At 37.0% G+C, this 17,009-nt stretch overlaps 1 long non-coding RNA gene across 1 annotated transcript in view; it reads right to left on the bottom strand.

The window, feature by feature from the left end:
- LOC116533188 overlaps positions 1-16,388 on the bottom strand; it is a 141,950-nt gene extending 125,562 nt beyond the window's left edge. Inside the window, exons 1-2 of the long non-coding RNA XR_004261140.1 lie at positions 16,128-16,388; positions 15,823-15,916 (exon numbers count right to left, since the gene is read on the bottom strand). This is a non-coding gene — a long non-coding RNA (uncharacterized LOC116533188). The remainder of the gene's footprint in view (positions 1-15,822; positions 15,917-16,127) is intronic.
- Between the last annotated feature and the right edge of the window lie 621 nt (positions 16,389-17,009).

The raw sequence follows: 17,009 nt of genomic DNA, 5'->3' as shown, positions 1-17,009 counted from the left end.
TGGAATCTCACATGCCTTACTTACCCCTAGAGTATACACAGGGCCTAAGAATCAGAGAAATCGCAGTACCATGTGCCTCCTTGTGAGGTCACCCACCACTAATGAGCACCATAATGAGCACAGAGATTCTCACAGATTAGGCATCAGCCTGCTAATGCTTACCCGCCAGGGTCCCCTCAAGGGAAGCTACTTAGACTAGAGTCTAATAAAGACATCTGTGCTTGTCTCCACCGAGATGCAGCTCCCAAAGAAACAGTCATTTGTAAGGATTCTTTTTTACATGCCATAATGTTCTTGCACATGAAAAACTTCCAAATGTTCACAGGTTAAAATAGTCTGGCATTATATGTTCTGGGATGAATCATTAGTCCTTTGATCATGTGATTCTTCATTTAATTCTCCCATGGACTCTGTTCATAAAACGTGATATGCATATTTCTCTCTACTATAGGGTATTTGAACAGATAGTAATATTTTTAGCCTCTGGTTATGCCCGGAAATAGGAAAATAAAATAGGACCTTGATCTATTGAAATATCCAGCCTCCAAAATATTGGCTGCAATGTCAAACTCACCTTTGAACACTCAGGAAACTTTGCCTTAATCGTGGTACAGAATCAAAGATCTAATTTCTCCTACTCTGATGTGCAGGAAAAATCAGAGAATGAAATTTCAGGTCTATTTAATGGAAGGAGTGTCTAGGTGTTTCCTCATAAAATGTATACTTGTAAAAAAAATGATAGGTAGGTATGCAAGGTTATGTGCAAATACACATAGTCTATTCCAATATAATTGAATAATTATTTTATTGAGATTAATATATTCCATTTGCTTTCTTCTTTCAACCAAGGCCATTGCTATACAAAATAGAAAAGTAGGTACACTTCGAATTAAATTCAATGGTCAGTCATCAAGTTGTACCTGAAATTATGCTCAGTGCAAACAACAGGGGCCAGGGAGGGCAAATGTTATTTAAAATTCACCGGCTCCCATCCTTTTCTCTGGGGGAAGCAGGCACGTACATAAATAAATAAATAAATATGAAACCTGGGCAAAACAGGGAATTCCACTTTTTTAAGGCTCATCTCAGCAGAGTAATAAGAACCAAATAAACAATATGTCTGACTTCAAAAACCTTTATAGGTCATGTAGATATATACTAAAGGTTTCCTTGAGGGCAGAGTGGCAACAAAAGGACTCAATCAACGGCACACGATAATACTTCCTAAAAGTTATCTTTACTCATATCTCTCCCCAAAGTTATACTCCATGTGACTCTGCCCAAATCTCTGTCTCTTCAGAAATTCCATCTTCCTCCAGCACTCAGCCTCCCTGCATCTCATCTGTCCTCTTTCCTACCTCTTCCTTTTCTCTCTGTCCTTTTTTCTCTTCCCACTGTTCTTCCCATGCTGCATGCAAAACAGGTTTCCCTGCTCTCTTCTTCAATAATACATCCCTACCAATGACTGTGAGGAACTCCACAAAGGCCTGTCAGGAGAGGATCTGAGAAAAAGTTTGCAAATTCTGCCGAAGTTGGGCTTACTGAGATGTCATTTACATAGAGTAGAATTCATCCTTGTGAGATATAAAAATCTGATGAGTTTTTTTTTTTTTTTTTTAAGATAGAATCTCACTCTGTAATGCAGGCTGGAGTGCAGTGGTGTGATCTTGCCTCACTGCAACCTCTGCTTCCTGGGTTCAAGTGATTCTCCTGCCTCAGCCTCCAGAGTACCTGGGACTATAGGTACACACTGCCACTCCCAGCTAATTTTTGTATTTTTAGTAGAGACAGGATACAGGCGTGACCCACCGCTCCCAGCCCTGATGAGCTTCTATCACTATATATAATCATATAACCACCACCACTGTCAATTGTCATTATGGAGAAAAGTTTCTCATGCCCCTTTGCAATAAACCCTTTCCTCTCCATCACCCCTGGAAAACACTCTATAATTGCTCTCACTAGTTTTGCTCTTTGAATAGTTTTGTTCTATTCAGAAGTCAATGTCATTAGTTACTAGGGCTGCCATAACACAATATCACAAACTATATGGTTTAAACAACAGAAATGAATGTCTCACAGTTCTGGGGGCAAGAAGTCTGAGAACAAGGCGTCAGAAGAATTAGTGTCTTCTGAGGACCAGAAGGGAAGAATCTGTTCTCGACTTCTCTCCTTGGCTTGTAGGTGGCTCTTCTCTCTGCCTTTCTTGACATCGTGCCTGTCCCCAGGTTTCCCCTTTCAATAAGGACACCCACCCTATTAGATTAGGGCCCATCCTTTTAACTTTCTGATTTTAACTTAATTAACTTTGTAAAAGTCTATTATCTCCAAACAAGATCACATTCTAAGGTACTGGGGGGGTTAGGACTTCAACTCATAAGTTTTAAAGAATACAATTTAACCCACACATCATATAATGAAATGATACAGTATGTACCCTTTTCGTGAGTGTATCACGTCATTTGTACATTGCTCTAAAGGAATACTTACAACTGGGTAATGTAGAAAGAAAAGAGATTTAATTGGTTTATAGTTATATAGGATGTTTCAGCATGGCGCTGGTATCTACTCAACTTCTAGGGAGGTTTCAGGGACCTTTTACTCATGGTGGAAGGCAAAGCAGATCTAGATATGTCACATAGTGAGAGCAGAAGCAAAAGAAAGAGTGGGGAGATGCCACATACTTTTAAATAAGCGGATCTCACAAGAACTCATTATAGCAAGGACAGTACCCAGGGGTTGGTATTATGCATCCATGAGAAATCTATCCCTCTGATCCAGTCACCTTCTACAGGGCCTCTTCTTCAACACCGGGGACCACTATTCAGCATGAGGTTTGGTGGGGTCAGAGATCCAAACCATATTATTCTGTCCCTGGGCGCCCACATTCCATATCCTTCTAACTCGGCAAAATACAACCATCTCTGGCCACTGGCACCCCAAAAGTCTCAACTTGTTTCAGCATCACTCAAAAGCCCAAAGTGCATAGTCTCACCTGAGACAAAGCAAGTCTCTTCCACCTATTTGCCTGTAAAATCAAGACAAATTATTTACTTCCAAGATACAGGCATTGGGTAAACATTCTGTATTAGTCTATTCTCACTATGCTACTAAAAACCATACCAGAGACTGAGTAATTCATAAAGGAAACAGGTTTAATTGCCTCACAGTTGCACATGGCTGGGGATGCCTCACAATTGCATATGGAGGAAGGTGAATAAGAAGCAAGGTCACATCTTACGTGGTAGCAGGCAAGAGAGCTTGTGCAGGGGAGCTCCCATATCTGAAACCATCAGATCTCCTGAGACTTTTGCACTACCACAAGAACAGCACGGGGGAAACTGCTTCATGACTCAATTATCTTTACCTGGCTTCACCCTTGACACGTGGAAATTATCATGATTCAAGGTGAGAATTGGGTGGGGATACAGCCAAACCATACCACATTCATGTTCCTAAAAGGAGAAATGAGCAAAGAGAAAGAGGCTACAGGCCCCAGGTAAGTATGGAACCCATCAGGGTAGTCACTACATCTTGAAGTCCCAAAATAATCTCCTTTGACTCTACAACCCAAATCCAGGGCACACTAGTGTGAGAGGTGGTCTCATAAGGCCTTGAGGAACAAGTGTTTAATTTTCTAAGAAATTAACCAACAATTTTCCACTATTTTGCATTCTCATCAGCATTGTAAGGAGTTCAGGTTGCTCCACATCTTCATCAGCACTTTGTATTGTCCATATTCTTTAATTTCATCATTTTAGTAGATTTAGTGTGATATCTCATTTGGTTTTAATTTTCATGAACATCTTCTGATGTGCTTATTTATTTCTGATATTTTTATTGGCTTTTTTTTTTTTTTTTTTTGAGATAGAGTCTTGATCTGTCGCCAGGCTGGAGTGGAATGCAGTGGCACAATCTAGGCTCACTGCACCCTCCCCCTCCTGGGTTCAAGTGATTCTCCTGTCTCAGCCTCCCAAGTAGCTGGAACTACAGGCGCTGGCTTTTCCAACTTAGTCCAAAGTGGAGCTGCCCTCGGGAGCCCTGCCCTCCAGAGGAAGCAGGATCTCATTGGATTATCTTCTTCCTGGCCCCAGGGTCTGAATAACTTCCTACCTCATTATGCTTTTCACAGGAATCTCAGATCCTGGTTTTTAGGTGCTATAGAACACTCACAGTAAATTTCCCCATTGCCTCCTGACAGAATTTGGAGAGTTCCCAGAGAGTTAATTATGTCTACAAGAGTTAATTGGAGTGGGTTAACTACACTTTGTTTTTGTTAAAATCAGCATTGAGATTTAAGGCATTTTTGTGGCATGTTCAAATCTCTCTCTATGTGTCTCTCAAACACACACACACACACACACACACACACACACACACACACACACACACAACTTTAGCAGTCCCAGTCAAAACAACTTCCATAATAAAATCTTTAAACATAAATTCTTCCCAAACTGAAATCGAGTATTGACAGCAGATATGTCCCCAATCCCCCTTCGGTGGTATTTTTATCTCCCAATCTGGTCAGAAGTGCTAGGTATTTTTGTAGTTTCCAATAAAAACCCACTTTTCCTTTGAAGTTTCCATTAAATTCTTTTGTAAGTGTACAAGAAGGAAATGGGTTCTCGAAAGATACAGACTTAAAGACATACCTTTCCCAGACATATTAGCAGATGGAACAAAATGAAATATGTATAACTGATTAACAGTTCAGAAGGACCGTTAGGCACACCACCATGTTTGCACAAGGGCAATAATATATCTGGATTTTTCTGGTAACAGAAAAGACGTAGCAGAGATAGAGATTAGGTTTATTAAGTTGTGCACTATTAGATGCCATAGATGGGATGAACCATGAGGAGGAAGTTGATTATACAACAGTGAAGATTATAGAGATCAATGACACTGCTCATTTGATGGAAACACCAGTCCTAAACCTTCCCATGCTTAACACAAGGTAGACATATGCATATAAATCCTATGTATGTAATTCTGGACAAGCTCTTCATCTTTTCTAAGAGGAGGTAAAAAGAACACCTACAGAATAGAGCCATGTGAAACAGAACCAAGATGTGGGAGGTAGCTCTTAGTGCATGCCTGAACACAGAAAATACTCCCTGAACAGCACTGCTTCTGACAGCAGTAGCAGCAATAGCCGTTAGCCTGCACCAAGCTGGGATCTGAAGGTGTGGTGTGGGAGTGGGAGGGCACAGGCGGAAAACAGACCCACCAGGGTTGGTGCAAAGCCTGAAGATAAGAGAGTAATGGAACCCAAAGTTCTTGAAGAAGCCCGTTTTGTTTTGAGGTGACTAATTTTTAAAATCTTGACATTATTAAATTTCAAACCTCTGGTTCAAAGGCTTCTCTCTGAGCCAACCAGAGCCAATAAAAATAAAAATAAAAAACATCACCACCACCACCACCAACAACAAACACTGATCCTAAATATATCCAACAGCCATAGCAATTTGGCAATATTGCTCAAGAGCTCTAAAGAGGTATTACATTATGACATGGTAATTCCACTTCTTATATCCTTCATCAAGAGATATTCAAGATGTAGATGGAGGTATATAGAAAATGTTTGTTCTAGCGCTATGTATGGTAGAGAAAAACTAAAAACTCTCTAATGGCCGACAATAAAAGAATATTTAAATTGGCTGTGATACAGTCCTAAGATAAGACATATCTATTTAAAAATACTTAGGCACAAAAAGAAATATATAGATAGAAATGTACACATTCATACCAAATCAGTCACTGCTCATTTTTGGATTGTGTAACCCTAAGTAGTTTATGTTTCTTTGTATATATGCATTTTGTACTTCCAATGATTATTTCATTAATGTTGCATTTGCTTTATAAGTGATAAAACCAAATTATATAAAATGAGTTTTAAAATAGAGCCATATTTTCAAGTGCTTGATTAATGTGTGTTTCTACATTCGTTGAGTGCCTGTTAGGGAGGGTTCAGGCCCTGAAAACACCAAAACGAATGAGGTACTCTACACATCCTTAAAAAGCTCAGAAAGAGATATGATTTTATTTAAAAGTGTTTATTCATTTAGTCACATATGTTTGCCAATGCACATCTGTTTAGTGCCAGTATCCATGTGAGGTACTTGACAAAATCCACACTTCTGACAAAAAGAAAAAAACACCATCAGCATCAATAACTAAGGCACTGATGCTGAACAAAAGAGAGTAAACAAAAATTATTTTAAATTTATCTGCATAGAGAAAAACAATGAATAATGTTTCAAATGGCAAATATAAATGTTTTTACAAACAATTATAGGAAATATCATTTAAAATGTTTGCTAACAAGAGACCCAATTACTAAATGTATTGGAAAATTCTTTAAGATGCATTAACAGGTATGATCTAGAGTTCATTGTTATGAATATCTTCATTTCAGGCACGTATTAATTAGATTTTCTTATATTTCTTAGTTATAAAACACATTTAATCAATATACTTCTGAGAACAAATTAGCAAAACATTCATTTTTATTATACGAGGTTATGTTATGTATTTCAAATTTTAATCATTATGTATTTCTTATGTTTCTCATCTGTAAATCTTATGATTGCTTTGTTTAATATAGCCAAAGGTCAAAGTGAAAGAGCCATAAAATTATTCATGCAGAATATGTGCATCACGGAGGATTTTTGTAGAATTAGACTCAGGGTCTGAAGATAATGAGTCAGATTTTATTCCTTACCATGGTGCCAATTTTAATATAGTGGACTAAGTACTTTTGGAAAAATTTGCTCACATTAATAAATTGTTGAGTGTTTTGTTCTTCTGCAGAGTGGAGCTATGTAAGGGAAAAGGTAGACAGAACTCTGGAAACATGGTGCCAGAAACAGAATCTCCTTTCTTTCCAATTTCAACTTTCCTATAAAAACAGCTGATGTGGACCATACAAAGCAGGGTTCAATGGAAAGTTTAGAGTATACTGGAGTTTCTGAGGAAAGATTCAGTATGGGCACTCTCTCTCTGTCCTCTGAGGTCTCCAGGACAGTTTGGGAAATCAGGGTCCAAAAGGCCTGACAGATGGACTTCTGGTGTGCAGCCTGAGGAGCAATGGGCAGGCTCCCTAGTGAAACTGGTGAGAATTAGAAAAATGACAATCTCAAGTTCCTGGAACTGTACCTACAAACATACAGCAAATGAAAATATGTATATATATATTTTTCATTTTGTTAAATATGCAAATATACATTCATTTCATTAATATATATATTAAATATATAAATATATATTGATTTCATTAAATATATAAATATAAACATTCATTTTATTAAACAGTCTATATATAAAATATAAATATACATATATACATATATTATAAATATACATTATATATATGTGTATATTAAGTATAAATACATACATATACTCATTTCATTAAATATATACACGTATATATGTAATTGAATAACTGACTAAAATTTGCTAAGAACAGTAAGCACCTGTGGTGTTTGAACCATGCTCCACTCCCTCCTTTCCCCATGCCAACTCACTATGGTAGAAACTCCTCTCCAAATAGGTACAGCCGAGAACACAGGAATCCTCTCCACATAGCTTTCAATTGCAAGACTGTGGTATCTCCTCAGGAGGGCCAGTACATCAACATTCCTCACTGTGCTTCAGCTACCTATTGCAGAGGCTGAGTTCCAAGCAGGCACAGCCAAGAGGTAAGAGCTCCCTTCTTCTGCCCAGTCCCAGAAGAAGGGTGGGATAGGGGCTCTATCTTGGGTGTAAATATTCTGAGACCGAGATGGCCACCTCTCTGTCCCACTCATAGGGAAAGAAACTGAGAAGACCTGAGGCTTCAGCCACAACTGCCCCATTCCCATACCTGGTTGATTGCTCACTTCCTAAGAAGTATCAGAGAGAAATGCACCACTGTCCCTCCCCTCAGCTCTTAGAGCCCTGACTCAGAGATTTTGCCCCAGGGTAGAGGCAGGCTATAAAACAGACAACTCCACTTTTTTTCCTAAAGGAACTGACTTAAATGCAACAGCATGGGAAAGTTAACCCTAAGAGCACTAAATCAATGTGTGGCTGTGTGGCTTAAGGTACAGGTATTGATCGACTTACGACCTATGCAACTTGCGACCATTCGACTTTACGACCACAATCGCTAGCCACGACTGCTCCGCGTCTGGCAGCGCAAACGTTGCCCAGCTGGGCGTAAGACAGTGCGGACCAGCTTCCGGCAGCACTACCAACTCCGCGTGCACCATTTCAACTGGCATCCCAGACTCGGTACAGCAATTTGTGTTTTGTGTCTTGGATATTTTTCATCAAACCCCTCCCAATAAACTTCTTATACATTTCGAAGCAATGGACCCAAACATCGAACGATTTGCAAGGATTGAACGGATGGCGCACGATGTGTTTCGTCCGTATCGTGAAATTTATGAAGAAAAAAAGAAACATACAATTCAGACAAAGTTCACCATGTTTATGAAAAAAACCAACTCCAGTAACCCCAACTGCTGCCTCAAATGATGACATCAACGATCTGCAGCCAAGCACCAGCGGACAATAAAATGTTTTGTACTTGTTTATATATTTTGATATGTTTTGCAATTGGGAAAATGTTTCCTATGGTATTTTTTACACCTGTGTTTTGTATTTTTGTATGCACCTGTATTTTGTAATTTTGTATGTTTTGCAAATATTAAACCAGTTGTGCTGGTAATGCAGTGTTTTACTTAAACCTGGCGAATGTAAAAATAAGAAACAAAATGGTGTGTAGAGATGATACAAATGGCATAAAATGAACAAAGAAAATATTACGATATATAACAATAATGAAAGAAAATTATGATAAAATATGACTTAGAGATTTTTATAACATCATTTCACAGTACTGTACATATAGCCTACTCAACTTACGACCAAATCGTGTTATGACCGGTCTGTCGGAACCAATCATGGTCGTAAGTCGAGCACTTGCTGTAATTAAAAGGAAACTGGCAGGTTATTTAGACACGTAAGCTAAATTCTTATATGGATATTTTATCAGAGGAAATCAGTGAAATAGACAACTAAGAAAAGTCATTCTATGATGAAAACAATCTCAAACACAGACCTCAGAAACTATCCCCCTACAAGAGCCTGAATTTAGTTGGATCACTCTGTGGAGCAATATATGCCCCAGGTCATTATTGAAAATAGTAGAGCAATCAGCCAGAAATTAGAGGAGCTTAACAGCTACCTGTGGTCAGAAAAAAAAAGACAATCAAAGATGACTCTGCCAAAACCACCATTAACCCAGATGAGAATGCATATGCCCAAGGTTTCACCTCCAAGGGGAAGCCTCAAAGGCTTTATACTGTGGGGATGAGTAGGCTTCACTAAAATAATCAAGGTAGTCACTGAGTAAGTAACAAGAACAAGTCTTAGAGAGGTCGGTGTGAAGGGAAGATATCCAGAGTGCTATGATACATTATTTGAAAGGTCTAGTTTCTAAATATATATATATTTATATACAAATTTATTTATATATATTTATATATAATATATTTGTAAATATAAATATCTATGTTATATATTTATTTATATATAACATATAAATATATTTAAATATCCAGTTTCTAATATATATTCAAATATATTTCTAAATATATAAATACATGCATATATATGTGTGTGTGTGTGTGTTTATATATATATATATATATATATATATATATATATATATATAAAATGCAAAGGGCAGTTTGACATATACCCGGGAAAAAATATCTAGGCAATAGAAATTGCCCAGTAAGAGTGACTGGGTGTGACATTTAAGAGGACTTCAAAGTAGCCATTATAAATATATACAAAAAAACTAAAGACAACCATGCTCAAAGATAAAAAATAATGCCTTCTGATGACAATGTTACAACAATTAAGGAATATCAATGAAGAGATAGAAATTGTATTTAAAAAAAATAGAAATCTTGAAGCTGAAAAGTACAATAACTAAAAAGAAAAATCCAATAGAGGCTCAGTAATAGATTTGAACTAGCAGAAGAAATAATTATTTAACTTAAAGATAGATCAATGTAGATTATGCAATCTGAGAACAGAAAGAAAAAATAATAATAAATAGTAATAAAGCAGTTTTTGAACTTTGATAAAGTATCACATTTTTCTTACACGAATTGTGCTTTTAGTATTGCATCCAGATCTCATTACCAAATCCAAAGTCTTTAAGATTTTCTCCTGTGTTTTCTTCTAGAAGTTTTATCATTTTTAGCTCTTACATTTAGTTGCTTATTCCCTTTTGAGTTCATTTTTGCATATGCCATTAGGTAAGGGTTTAAATTCATCAGTTATATATGATTATTCAATTGCATCAACATTATTTGTTGAAAATATATACTTTCCCATTGAACTGCCTTGACATCTCTGTAAGAAACCATTTAATCATATACATAAGGTAAGTGTTTAGACTCCCACTTCTGTCGCATTGGTACATATTTATACACTTATTCTAGTACCACAGTGTTGGTTATTGTAACACTTTATATTAAGTTTAGAGGTTAGAAAGTATAAGTTCTCCAATTTTCTTCTTTTTACTGGAAACATTTTGTTTATTCTGGGACTTTTGCATTTTTATATAAGTTTTAGGAATGCCTTGTCAATTTTTATTAGATACTTCCTGGAATTTTTATAGGGATAATATTGAATTTATAGATAAGTTTTGAGAAAATTGTTATTTTACAAAAAATTGAGCCATTCAATCCACGAATATTGAATTCCATTCTATTTGATATGTTGATGCTACTTTGAATGGAATTTTTTAAAATACCACTGATGCTACCATGCAGAAAGACAATTGTTTTTATATATTAATGTTGCATCCTGTGACATTCATGAACTTATGTATTATTTTTGTCAATATATTTACCTTTGCCAGTGTTCCTCACTTTTTTTTTGTGTTTCAGGTCTTGTCTGGGTATCATATGCTTTTATTCTAAACAATTCTATAGAATTTGTTGTAAGGCTATTTTGTTAGAATACCTTTAAATGTTTTTACTTTATTTTATTTATTTTTTGAGTCAGGATCTTATTCTGTTGCCCAGACAGGCTGAAGTGCAGTGGCGCAATAGCAACTTAACACAGCCTCTACCTCCTGGGCTCAAATGATCCTCCTACCTCAGCCTTCTAAGTAGCTGGAACTATAGATATGTTCCACGATGCCCAACTAATTTTTAATTTTTTGTAGTATTGATCTTTGTTGACCAGGCTGTTTTTGAACCCTTGGGCTCAAACAATCCTCCTGCCTTGGCCTCCCAAAGTGCTGGGATTACAGACATGAGCCACTATGCCCTGCTGAGAATGTTTTTATTTCACCTTAATTTTTGTAAGTTTTCTTTGCTAAAAAATTATTGATTGATATTGATTAATAGAAGTTTTTTCCAGCACTTCGAGCTCATTATTCCATTGCCATTTTGCCTACATTTCTCCTGATATAAGCTTAGCTACTAATCTCATATCCCTTAATTCTCATTAAACACTCTCCTGCAAGATAAAATATTTACTATTGGGCATTTTAGAAAAAAAGTTTACTTATCTATTTCCAAATAGTGCTAGGTAGCCTGGTTCCTGGAGTGAAGATTATATGGATTAGAACCTCCAATAACCAAAATGGATATGTAAGGTGAGAGAAAAATTAATATTTGGTTATTTAAGTCATTAAGATTTTGGAGTTATACACAATAAATATATACAATTTTATCTATAATTTAAAAGATTTATTAAAAATATTTTAAAATGTGCACTAAAATTTTTTAAAAGAAAAAATATTTTGAAGTTGTTTTTTTGCTATAACATAACATAGCCTTTGCAGACTAGTGTAGAAATTGATACCTAGAAGGAGGATGCCTTCATTGCAAAAATAATAAGTGTTATTTTATTGGGGCTTTTATAGACCATATAAAAACTGGTACCTAGAAGGAAGGTTCTTTCATAACAAAAATAATAAATGTTATTGTATTGGGAACAGATATTAAGAAAGCTTTTCTGAAAGGCTGGGGAAAAAATCAATCCCTATAAACAGTGGTAAAAAATTGTTAAAAAAAAGTTATATGAAATAATTTTGAAGGTTGCTAATGCACCTAAAATTTATAGCTTTAAGGTTACAATTTGAAATTAAAAGTTAGCATAGTGTTTATTAGTAGCTACTGGCTGCATTTGAAAAGGTATTTTAAGAGGGAGATGAACTCATTAAATAGTTCACAAGCTGAAATAAAAGAGAACAGAGTCCAGAAATTTGAAGATTTTCATGATTAATAAAATGAAAATCTCAACAACTACCTTTAAAGAAAAATACTGAGAAATCTTTTGAGGAAAAAGATGAATTATCTCAGTGTTGCCTAAAGAACTAAAATTACTAGAATGACTGACACACTTATTGTTAAAACTTCCTAATGGTATAATTTGTTTCAGAATGAAGATCAAAATAAGGTTGTGGAGACGCGTAAAGCCTTTCAATTAGACAAAGTGTTCAAGGAAAGTGAAAATGTGGCTGAGCCTGGTTAGGTCAAGATACCCAAAATTAGAATGTTTTCAGTTTGTCTTCTTTCACTTGTAATATACAATTAAAGTTTCTCCATGTCTTTCAATGGCTTCATAGCTACTTTAAAAAAAAATACTGAGTAACATTTCATTGCTTGGATGTAATACAATTTATTTATCAATTCACCTACTGAAGAATATCTCAGTTCACTTTTAATTTGGGTGATAATGATTAAAGTGCTATAAAGATCCAAATGATCTATTATACTTTCTATATTATTAGGCTGGTGCAAAAGTAATTGCAGTTTTTGCCAATAACTTTTAATGGCAAAACCCCAATTATTTTTGCATCAACCTAATACTTAGTATTCTACTACAGAGAAGAGCTTTCCTTTCAGTCATTTCTATTTGCTGTTTGTTTAGCATTTAGTTTCAGAGTCATAGATTCTTTAGTGCAATGTGTTATTACAATCATGTTATATTTTCACATACAAATTTATGTTTTCAGCAATAATCACAAGCAACTGTACATAAGATTATGTTCTTTGAGGAATGCTGTTTTGTATCTCACACAAGTAAGAAAGCTGTAATTTTAAATCAGCTGAAATAGGAAAGAACAGCATCTATTGAGGCCCCCAAATCAGAGCTTAACCACTTTGCAAGCCCCATAGTCATAATTAACATAGGCAAGCGTCATTAATGGATACTAAAACTACTATGTGAAAAGTCTATTAAAGAATAGTATATAGCCAGGCATGGTGGCTCATACTGTAATTCAGGAGGCTGAAGTAGGAGGATCTCTTGAGTCCAGGAGTTTAGAAACCAGCCTGAGCAACATAAAGAAACCTTGTTTCTACAAAAAGAGAGGGAGAAAGGGAGAGAGATAGAGAGAGGGAGAGAGAGAGAATTTTAAAAAGAAAAAATAGTATGTTTATGTAGACCTGAATCAAATCATTAGGAAATAATCAGACAACCTCCAGTTGGGGGACATTTTTATAAAGCACCTGGTCTATACTGTCAATGCCTGCTACTCTGTTGCAGCTCCACTATTTATCAGCAACCTGTTTTCTCCTGCATAATGAGTGTTGTCTTCCCCTATGCCTTCATTTTCTACATCTGTATCTCAGACAAATGGTTTTTAAATACATTTCATAAAATCTTGTCCATGTTACTTGTAACTTCTATAGCGGTAATACAATGTGCTTGGAAATATGTATTAATTTATTTGCAATCAGCTTACATAAATGCAAGAGAGATAATTTACTCTGTCTTGTTCTTCTCTCATCTCTATACAATATAAATGTTACATGTATTTTGCAACATCACATTGCTATGGGGCTGTCATTCTGAGCTGTTCCAGCGAGTAAAACCAATTCTTTCCCCTCTCCCCTGAAGACAGTCAGCTATCTGACAAGCTGGTTTCTTTCCTTACCTATATGTAACAGCTTAAAGCATCAGAATATTTCAGCTTGACTTTTCAATTATGTAGCTTAGCCAGCCAACATATTCAGGAGGTGTACTTAAATATTCAACCTGAAATGAACTGAGTATTAAAGTAAGCTACTAACTAAAGTAACTTTACTTGATGTATTTGCCATAAGAAGTGACAATTCATCTAATTAGTTTGCAACACAGGAGTCATTCTGAACTATTTCCCTCTGCTGTGTGTTTTTGTCATAGTAATGGTGCATTTGCATCCACTGATACACATCGTTTCTGTGAAAGGATAACTTCTACCAGCCAACATTTTAACAAGTATTTTTTTTTCTGTGCCTAACGATGTGCATAAAATATTGTATTAAGTCTGTGGATAACCCAGAACATCAAAATGATATATTTTGGGACAGTATGACATACCTCCAATACCTAACACCATGCAGCAGTTAGCCATCAGTGACCTCTGAGTTCCAGAAGACAGGCTTCAAGAAAGATGCAATTAAGGTTGTACAGCCCCACCCTTTCCTATCTTTCTTAAAAATACATCAGCATGCCAGTGAGAGAATAAGATGATTAAGGACAACCTGGAGTCCACCCCAATTATCATTTTAGAAAAGCAAATCATTGGCAAATTTTGGAAGTTCAGCTGTTTTTGGCAGCAAATGTTTATACGATCCCGCTGATTATAATCCAAGCAATTGTAGTGCTGTGCTTTGTTGTGACTCATTGGGTTGGACCAGTTTTCAAAGGTTTCCAAAGGGGCTGAGACTGACAGCAGACCTTGAAGGGTGAGGGAATTTAAAGGAACAAAGGAAGACTGAGAGTTCTCTGTGTCTGGGGTTAGGACAAGGGAACAATATGGGGAACTCAGGAGTAACTGCCACACATGTAGATTATAATATGAAGTCCTAGAAGGATTTTTTTTTTTAATGGAGTCTTACTCTGTCACCCAGGCTGGAGTGCAGTGCAGTGGTGCTATCTCGACTCACTGCAGCCTCTGCCTCCTGGGTTCAAGTGATTCTCCTACCTCAGCCTCCCGAGTAGCTGGGATTACAGGCACGCACCACCACACCCAGCTAATTTTTGTATTTTTAGTAAAGATGGAGTTTCATCATGTTGGCCAGGCTGGTCTCAAACTCCTGACCTCAGGTGATCCATCCGCCTCAGCCTCCCAAAGTGCTGGGATTACAGGCATGAACCACCTAAACAGATGTGTTTAAAGCAAGCTGAATGCAGACTAAAGTATTTGATTTCTTCTTTAGGCAAAGCAGCAGGTTTTCATTCAAACTTTTCTATTTTTAATGCTGTCATGTAATGACATCTTTTAAAATGCATTTCAATTGTCTTTCTTTGGAAGAGTTATGGGAAGTAGGAGGAGAAAGGAGGAAAGTCACGTATGGTAAAGATTCAGACTGTGTCGATAAGTTTGCTTTGCGGGCAACAACAATAACAAAACAAAAATTGGAAAAATGAGATTGCTGAGCCTTTGTGTTATTTACTGCTTAATGGAATGTTGGCTGAAAACAGTAAAATAAATATTTCATTTTACCCAGCATCACTTAAAAAGTAAATAAGGCACAGAGCCCATCTAAGACAATTGCTGTGGCAGTATGGGGTAGATATAATGGGCTTCAAGCAGCATAAAGTTTAAGCTAATATGCTTGGACTTAGGAGTTTATATCTTCCTCTCCCCTGAAACAGCCTCCTATATGATTCCCATAAATAAAATCATCTCAGTGGGTTTCGCAAACCAGTGTAAATAAGTGCAGGTTCACCTTAAAACTCCGGCTACATGTTAAAGCCAAATCAACACCCTTTGCTAATAGAGATGTTCAAAAAAGATAAAACACCTACCTCAAAGCCCGAGCGCTGGGTTGGTGCTATTTCATGTCAAGGCAATTACAGTGATGGTATTAGGAAGATCAGGGCAGGAGTGGTGTTGTCATACCTGGGAAGGGAAAGCAAGCCTTTAAGCAATCATGTAGAGCACGCGGGACATCGTAAAGCTGGGGAAGGAACAAAGCTTTGCGCTGTCGGAATATTGATCTGCTCCAGAAGGTGCAGGGAACTGCACTACGGTGATTGCCTTCCCTGCTGGGTTTAGAGAGGTCTGAAAGAATACAGTATTGATCTGGCCCCGTTCCCGAGAAGTAACTTACAGATAAGCCCTGACTGAAGGCCACCAACTTTGAGACAAGCTGTTGCAAAGAAACGCCGTTTTCCACACAGCCAACATCAGCTAATGCTGAGTGGGTGATGATTAGAATATACTTAAGCTGGGCCCAGAACAAGCTGACCCTGTGCTTTCCTCCCCACACCTACATCACAGGTGTCTCCCAATTCTGAAAGAAGTAAAACCATGGCCTGGGTGGAGAGGAGGGCAAGGCACAGTGGGAGTTCCACGTGGAAGCTGTTGTATATCAAGGAAGAAAGATGGGAGTTTCTGAAGTTTTGCTTGTTAGTTTGAAACCACTCACAGCCTCATGTACTTCATCTTTTAAATGGGAATAATAATGCCAATTTCATAGATCATGGTCTGGATTCCAGGCGATAAATAAACCTACTTAGAAAATGGCATCTCTGGCCGGGCACAGTGTCTCACATTTGTAATTCCAGCATGTTGGGAGGCCAAGGCAAGTGGATCACTAGAGGTTAGGAGTTCGAGACCAGTCTGGGCAACATGGCGAAACCCCGTCTCTACTAAAAATACAATATACATATATATATATGGAGGCATCTCTTAACATTCAGGGTGAGGTTTGGAGGGAAACTTATCATCTACTATCTGCTTCATCTGAAAAAGACTCTCTTCCAGCTATTAAAATTCTATGACTCAAAAAAGAACATTTTTCAGAGAAAGGGAAAGCTTCCACGTTTCTGCTTCCAAAGCTGTGTGTAGAACTCGTTTGCCAGTGAGTCTGTGTTTATTACCAAACCTCAAGTTCAAACTTGGAAGTAAAAATACAGTCTCCTGAAAATTCTTCTCTGACATGCCACTCAGCTGCTCATGGTTTCCTGGTGGAAATTACTGTAACCACAGG

Source organism: Sapajus apella, unplaced genomic scaffold, assembly GCF_009761245.1.
Source record: "Sapajus apella isolate SASKATOON/1434 unplaced genomic scaffold, GSC_monkey_1.0 scaffold80, whole genome shotgun sequence".
NCBI lineage: Eukaryota > Metazoa > Chordata > Mammalia > Primates > Cebidae > Sapajus > Sapajus apella.
Note: the sequence above shows the minus strand (reverse complement) of the source record. Positions and strands in the feature narration are given on the sequence as shown.